The sequence below is a fragment of the Mytilus californianus genome, unplaced genomic scaffold (assembly GCF_021869535.1).
Source record: "Mytilus californianus isolate M0D057914Y unplaced genomic scaffold, xbMytCali1.0.p SCAF_8, whole genome shotgun sequence".
Classification (NCBI taxonomy): Eukaryota; Metazoa; Mollusca; class Bivalvia; order Mytilida; family Mytilidae; genus Mytilus; species Mytilus californianus.
Genome location: NW_026262734.1, coordinates 29,251,010 through 29,260,050, shown reverse-complemented (window position 1 = coordinate 29,260,050; position 9,041 = coordinate 29,251,010).

The window sequence follows — 9,041 nt, the reverse complement described above, 5'->3', positions numbered from 1 at the left end:
ACACAAGACCGCTCATCCAATAGTCGCTGAAGTAGTATCAGTTCAAGCGCTGAACAATTCGGGTATTACATATTTTACAATATCCTCTGAAATCATAAATGAAGAGTAAACTAAAGAACGCTCAGTCTTGGTAAATTTCTTTACATTTGGAAACTTTTCAAATCGAATAAACTTAACTGATAACAATGATCTCTTAAAAAAAACCTGTAAAATGCGTTTCTGACTCTCTCTCTTCATCTTGTTTATTTGAACTTAGTAGGTATCACTAAAATTTCTCCAGTCATCTTATTTTAGCGTGTCTTCGTGTTCATCTATTAGCTTTTGACAAACAAAGCTCTAATCTAATTATTTTGCTCAATGCAATTATCACACAATTCTTTTTTACTCTCGGTATATGAAGAAGTACCGGAAGTATGTTTAATTTTGGTGTGTATTCATTTCCCACTGTTTCGGTTCTAATATATTTATAATAACTTGAAGTATGACCTGTTAATACATAACCAATCCATACTTAAAATCTTTGAATACCAAATAACCGAACTGATTCTGTAATTAACCTTACATGTATCTTTGAACATTGTGCTATAATTCATCCACGCGACAGAATTCTTAGTCAAACTTAATCTTAAACTCAACATTCAACTGTAATGCGCTGTAGTTTTCCTTTATTCACCGTAACAATACAGAAAAACATACCCACAAATACTTTAAAAAAAACATTGTATTACAGTTTAGAATATGACATGGTTTATCTTAAAATATAGCAATAAATAAAATAAGCAGTGGGAAATTGACATTTCATATCTTTCTTAAAAGAGGAACTATTATTTGGTCCGCATTATTTCAGATTCAAGTGTATCCTTTGATGGCATGAGATAGCATTACCATAAGATAGACGTAGTATGGTCCAGTTTTTACCAGTTCTTGAATTGGAAAATAGTTTTGATTAAAACCGTCAGTGCAAACACTGGTTGACCCTATTTTCTGTACAATAACGAACAAGGTATATGTGTACTGATATCGGTATTGCGAATACTACTAATAGCTAAGGAAAAAAACTTGCTTTCAGCTTTCAGATTTTTGCATGTATTAAAAGTTTTTCTATAAATCGCTCAGTGATATCTTCAGTGGAAGTGCTGTCTAATTCAAGGCAAGCGCAATGTACATATCATATTTGTTTCAGTGAACTGTTTAATTTAATTTTATGTCAGTCATGTCTTATTTTCTTCAATGATACATATCAATTTTTTTTTTTTTTTTTGCAACAAAAAATATTGTTCTCAAAATAGAATTAAGAAAAGACGGCAGTGTGATTATGACAATTTGATATTGTTACTTATTTGATTGATATTGTTTATGTACATGTAGGCGTGTTCTTTAACTCCAGTCTGTTTTCGAATTGGTAAATGAAGTCATATTTTTTATACAGTTTGGTAACTAAAAGTTTTAATTTAAAACATGGCTATCTTTTTGTTTGCTTGCTTGTATTTTTTTTTTTTTTTTTTTTTTTTTTGTATCACACAACCATTGAAAACAAGGCAATTACAAAAGACTAAAAGAAATTTCAGTAACACCTGCATATAGATTATATATATCGTACTTGATACAATTGTCGAGGGCTTATGTTTCTAAGCATTATTTCCATTAAAGTGGGTTGCTGCTAACAAGGATGATATAAAACAAAAGGATCCTAATGGTTTAGGTAAGGTCGTCTCTTTGAAAGGTTTACAAACGCCATCATGATTTGACTGACTTCAATGGAATATACTTGTGTAAAGCTATCCAGCAATTCTCATCCTGCAATTCCCCTCGAAAAAAAGCTATCCTGCAATGTGTCATCCTTCAATTGAGTTCTACTTTAGCGACAATTTATTATTTTCTTTAAAATGATGAAAGTTATCGTGTATGGCCGAAAAACGTACTAGTATAGAGAGCCGAATAATTGTATATCCCCTTAACGTAATTTAAAACTTTTTTTTATAGATTTTTAACTCATGTTTACGGTTTTTTAAATAACATTTACAAAAGAAAAAATCATGATGAGAATTCAAACGTGACCATTTGATTTATTGTTAATTTGTTTTTGTCCCGGATTAATAGTCACTAGACAGTAAGCAAATAGCAATCAATAAATAAGTGAAAGATATTTCAATACATGAACATATTTGAATAAATAGATCACTTGCACAATCACTGACGTTTCGATAAAAAGTTTATAAAGTCGACACAACACAATCTATTTCCGCTTAAGATTGTTTCACATTTTCAATAAAGGAAACTGCTTACGCTGTATACATGTCGATTTTCCGAAGTTTGTGATTCCTATCGAACGGATGTTTGCTTCTTACAAAGAATCTATTAAACAAAGGAATGTTGATGGTAAATTTCTGTTATAAAACATAACAAAAGCACGTGCAAATACAAGACTTGTAATAGTAAACAGTATCGTATTAAACAATGAATGCTTGCAGTACCTGACTACTTAAACTTCTCATATGAAATCATACCGCTCTGCATTGTAATATCGGTCACTGTGCTTCTAAGAAGGTTTCTAACAGTAAATCTGTATTAATTCAAAATAATGAGAAAACATGTAGTCTTGCTTTCAACTATAAATTTAAGAATTAATGTTAAGGATGTTCGCTAGTTCTTTTTTTTTAAACTTCTTATCAGATATTCGGAATCCCCTGGTTTTATCCATGTAGTGCAATAAATTTTGCACACTTTTCTTTTTATAATTTTATAACATATAGTTTAAAAAGCCATTTTTTAGAAATTGTATAAAATCCTTGTTATTTTTCCATAGTTTTTGAAAGAAAAAAGGTGGCAACGTTAAATGTATGAACAATCTAGTAGAGAGAATCATTTCCCACCCAATTTTCAATGGCTCATATCTCAAAATACAAGGACACAGACCTTTCATTTTTTTCTGCCTTTTCAGTTCCGTTGTTTATATACAGTCCTTTTCAGAAGCTTTTTACTTTGAAACAGATTAGCGAACATCCGTAAGCAACCTCCTCCCTCCCCCCCCCCCCCCCCCCAAAAAAAAAAACAACAACAAAAAACAAAACAAAAACGTTGGATGTAATGCACGTAAGTTTGGGTAGGCTAATATGTTTGATATATTGAGAAAAACATGTGGTTGTTATCAAAAATGTTGTTGTCTAAATGTACCTGCAGATATTGTTGAATATGAGAGCGTGATCCTTTGCCTTCACTGTTAATTCAACGTCTCTTTTCCGACTGGACGCTGACCACTGCGTATACATTCAACCCACAGAGACAAACGGACGAGAGAAGTAAAGATGACAATATTTCAGTACTAAATAGTTGTATCTTTGGTTATCTCACCACATCTCCTTATTTGTATAATGTTCCATGGTGTAAATTTACATTTGAACGAAAAGTCAAACGATATAGTTTGGTGGTAGAAAATAATGTGTATTTGAACATGTGAACAGTGCATAATTTTCTTTGATTTTGTATATGAGCTTATAAGATAGTATGAGCAAAATCAAGATCCTACTTCTGATGTAATATTGTATGAAAATGCGTATTCGGTACGATATTTTGTTTTCGGGCAAAAATGTAGTGTCTGGAGTCTTCTAGATTATTCTTCAAAGCAAATATGCAAATAAAATTCTATATGGATTGCCAGTTCGTTTTTTTGTTTTTTTTTTTTTAATTAATTAAAGATTTATGTAAGTAAAAAACATACATTTAAGGGACATCGACTCAAACTAAACATTAGTTCTAGTACTTAGTAAAATAAAAACAGAGTTATCTTTCTTTCAGCACACAATCGGGTAATGTGCTTCAATTAATTAAAATTATAATAAATGTCCTGCTGATTAAAAAAAAGGAAGATATTACGATTTTATCTTATTGGCGTAAGTATTGTATTGAAATTAATTTCTTATTTATTTGTTTCTTTGATTCTTATATATTGTCTGAATTCTCTGTATTTCCATAGTTCTTTTAACATCTTAATACTGTATTCGCCAAATCTGGATCTAATTCCCCTACTCCTTTTAGAATATATATTATGACTTTCTGCCAAAAGAACCTTGTCAAAAAGTCTATGAATCATTTTTCATATTCACATGCGAGGCCTTCAACTCGTACAAAACACCATCTAAATAAACTAACCCCAATTCGGTTATATTTTACCCTTTATAAAAATAAGATTGTCAATGAGCTAACTATCCACCAAAGTTCAAATGAAGTGGATGTAAACAATTATAGGCAACCATACGGCCTTGAACAACGAGAAAACCCCATACCGTATAGTCGGCTATAAAAGGCCCCGACATGAAAAATATGAAACAATTTATTGAGAAAACTAACAACACAATTTACGAAAATCAAATATATAAGACATGAAACAACGACAACTACTGAAATACAGGCTCCTGACTAGGGACATGCACATAAAGAATTTGGCGGGGTTAAACATGTTTGCTGACACCAAACCCTCACCCTAACCAGGGACAATAGTGTAACAGCACAACATGAATGTAAGAACAAACAATAAAAACCAGTTGAAAAGGGCTGAACTCATTAGATCGATACAACATATAACATAGACACAGACCGGACGTGGCAGGGTATTTATACATCCCTAAAAACAAAAAAAGACACTAAGTACAGATCTGAGAATACTCGCAGTTACTGACAGCTAGTTCAAAGCCAATAACAACTAATACAAAAATCATGTACCTAAGACTAAAATATCTATCAGTATACATCCAAAAGCCATGGATTTAGTGTAAAGACGTCATTAACAGTCGGAGAAAAACATGTCCTTGTGCAATGCCAATATAAGGGTATCGACATATTGTAGAACCGTGAATGTGTATATGTATATAACAATAACATTTAGTAATTTGCTGATAACAAAATAAATATTTATACCAATAAAACCAATATTCAAAGATCTAATAAAAGTATTACCGTTGAATTGGTAACCTTTTAGAATAAGTTTATTTAAAGATTTGATAAGTTTACCAGGTACAGCCAAACTTCCAAACCAAATATTTGTATTTATGGAAGAATTTAGTAAAGGTTTTAAGTTTTAATTTGTGGTAGCGAAATTCCTGACTTAATAAAATACCAATAATACATAGCCTTTGTGTATGTCGGTTAGTGCACGATAGTTCAACTTGTAAGCTAACCACAAGACGTATCCTTTTCGTGTCGTTTCTGAGTTAAATGCTATAGATCAACTTAGTTAAAGACCATCGTTTACCAAAGAGAGTGTTAGAAACTATTAGGTTACTAGTAAATATATTTGAAATTGTTTATAAGCCATTTTATTAGTCTTAATGCTTCTATTGTAAACCTACAGTTTCAACATATTGTTGTATAATTCCTATTCACCGGATATGACGTATCAACGTGAATTCACTGTGGTTTGTCTCCAACATTTTTTTTTGCTCACCTTGCCCGAAGGTCAAGTGTGAGCTGTTGCCATCACTTGGCGTCCGCATGTCCGTCGTCGTCCGTTAACTTTAACAAAGATCATTTCCTCTGCAACTGCTGGGCCAAATTTTACAAAACTTGGCCACAATCATCAGTGGGTATCTAGTTTTAAAAAAAACGTGGCCGATGACCCTGCCTGCAGACAAACATGACCGCCATGGTTAAAAATAGAACATAGAGGTAAAATACAACTTTTGCCTTTTATCTTGAAAACCGCTATAGATAAACAAAACCTGACAGCGGCAAACATGTTCAGAATGATGAGATCTACAAAATGTCCATCAACATCAAAACTGTCAGACGACTTCTCATTGCAGAAATTTCCCTCAAACAACGATTTCAATTGTTTTCCAATTTTGCCTATTATCTCGAAAATTATAATAGATATTTAGAAACTTTAAAAAGCAAAACTGATCAGCAAGACAAGATCTACAAATAAGTCAAAATGATCGGAATCGTCAGTCGACACAATATTGAAATTATTGCCCTTAAATGACGAGTTTTCCAATTTTTTGCAGTTTTACCTTTTATTTTGAAAACTACAGAAGATAGATAAAAACTTTAAATAGCCAAAATGATCAGCAAGACAAGATCTACAAATAAGTCAAATAAACAAAATCGTCAGTCGATACCTTATAGAAGATATTTCCGTTAATTACGATTTTTCCTATTTTTTTGCATTTTTATCTATTAGCTTGAAAACTATGTAGATAGATAGAAACTTTGAATATCCAAAATGATCAGCCAAACAGGATCTACAAATAAATCGGCATGACCGAAATCGTCAGTCGACACTTTATTGAAGTTATTGACCTTAAATGACGATTTTCCCCAATTTTTGCATTTTTGCCTTTTATCTTGAAAACTATTACAGAAAGATAGAAACTTTAAATAGCAAAAAAAGACACGATCTACAAATAAGCATAAATCGCCGAAATCTTCATTCAACTCGTTATTGGAGTTATTGCCCTTTAATGATTATTTATACCATTTATTTTGCCTATCACCTTGAAAACTGTAATAGATAAATAGAAAGTTTAACGTTTAACAGGGAAATTATTCAGGCTGAAACTTAACAAAACTTCAATATAAGAAATGAAATTAGGGCGGGTATGAAAAAAATATGTCGGACAACACTGTGATCTAGACATAATTTCCATTCTGGTGAATACTTGGGAATAGCAGTTAGAACTCCAAAAACGTGTTAATTTCTAAGATATTAAGTTGGCCAACACCGCAAAAGAGACAAGAAGGCATTTGATCGATTCAGCTAGAACCTAAACTCAACGGGTAATTAGATACAATGGTTCTCAAAACCATTTTTGGCCATTGAAGGGACCATAGATCTTTAATTTGTAAAAATGGGGCTTTCTTCAAGGGACTTGAATGAGCTGAGAGTTCAATAAATAGAGAATGTACTTTAATATCAGTGGGTTTTTCCAAACTATATTACTATACTCAGCAAATGATAAAAGATATATGAAAATTCACAAAATAATTTCATTCAGTTTGATATCAGACTACATGCCCTTTGCTACATGTATACTGTATCATGTTCTATTTCTATGCATTATGTGGTTTTAAATTTGCATTTTTGTCATTTGCATTAAGTTTCAATCACTTAAATTACACCTTTTTATCTGTTTTGTGATAAATTGTTTTCTTTTTTTAAATATTTTTTTCATACTCGTCTTCCTTGATAATGCTTGATTTGCAATCTTTTATTAGTGTTCTTGACCTAAAGCAATTTATATTTGCTGTTGTTATTTTTAATTGAAAACGTGGATTTCATATGCTGCTTGTTTTGTTTTGCTTGTGAACTATGTTTTTTGGCCACTGAATAAAATCGTCCTTTACAACCAATAGTGCGTTGGTCAGTTAGTCTCCAATCCGAGAAACTGGCCCCTTCTTGTGTTCTATTGTATCCAAGTGACTGTCATGAAGAAACCGCTATATATGAACTGTCAGTGCTGTTGCCTTTCATGTTACCTGGTTAATCCTGTCCTGCATAAGATTATAAGTTTAAGTTCATGACTCTCTATCTCTTTTACATTTCATCCTCATCTGAATATTTATTCAGTCCTTTCCTAATCCGGGTAACATTATAATCTATTTAATTTTAAAACATATTCAAAAGGAAAGCATATTTATGTCATGTTAATAAATATATTGTTAATACATTTTTTTGTTTAAAGATCAACCAAAACCTGTAGATGTCTGTAATATAACCGAATTTCTAATTCATTGTTTACAAAAAAAATCCTAGTAAACATTTTTCAACTTGTTTACTCTCTGTCATCATCATTCTGTATGTGCCTGGCCAAAGTTATTGAACGCCATGACTGGCTTATGTTGATGATCATCATTATATGCAGTGGTGAAAACATCATATGCAGTGTTCACAGTATTATATGCAGTGTTCACAGTATTATATGCAGTCGTGACAGCATTATATGCAGTCGTGACTACATTATATGCAGTGGTCACAACGTTATATGCAGTGATCACAACATTATATGCAGTGGTTACAACATTATATGCAGTGGTCACAACATTATATGCAGTGGTCACAACATTATATGCAGTGGTCACAACATTATATGCAGTGGTCACAACATTATATGCAGTGGTCACAACATTATACATGTTTTGTTTATGAAGGTGATGATGTGATGATCAGTGATAGTGATGATGATGATTGATGATGGTGATGGTGATGATGGTGGTTCCTCAATTCTGAAAACTTCGTAAATTTGATCGAAAATTGCCGAATCCGGTTATATTTAATTCCCCGCACAAAAAATGGAACAATTATTGAAGTCATGTAATTTAGGCAATTTGATTGAAAACTTTATCATCTTTTTTCATGTGAATATGAAAGGAATGAGACAACGTACTAGATTGAGTTGATCAACGTGATTCATGTACGCAAAATATTACTGTCCAAGTGTAGAATCTGTTGTCGGTGGTTGTCTTGTTGTCATTTATCCATGTTAGTTTTTTTTTTATTTGATTTAGTTCATTCTTTGGTACAGGGTGTGTTATCCTTTGTTGTTCCTGTATTATATATAAGTCACGATGATTTGTAATGTATAAAATATTTAAAAAAAAAAACAATTTGTATATTTAGATAGCATTATTCTAAAACAAAACGATCACTTGAGAGAAAATAAAAAAGGATCAAACTAGTAACAAATGATCAATTCATATTAGACCTCGAAAAGAGGAGTTTTAGTAAACAATCATGACATCATATTAGACGTCGATTAGAGGGTAAATATATTATACCTTTATTTGAGAAAGTGACGTTGGATTGGACGTCGTTTAGGTATTAGGCGGACGTCGATCTGACTCTTACATATATATGCATTATGGCACTGAATATCGACTAGAGGATCCTAGAGTGGCATCTACTTTCATTGATTAATAATAAGAAATGAACTCGAGGCATATAGTATACAAAACTGCCATTTAATGTTTCATCACCATTCTCGGAATGGACTACCCCTAATTTGATAAAATAATGTCTGTCTAATTGCAGACAATAGCAGGTGTTAATT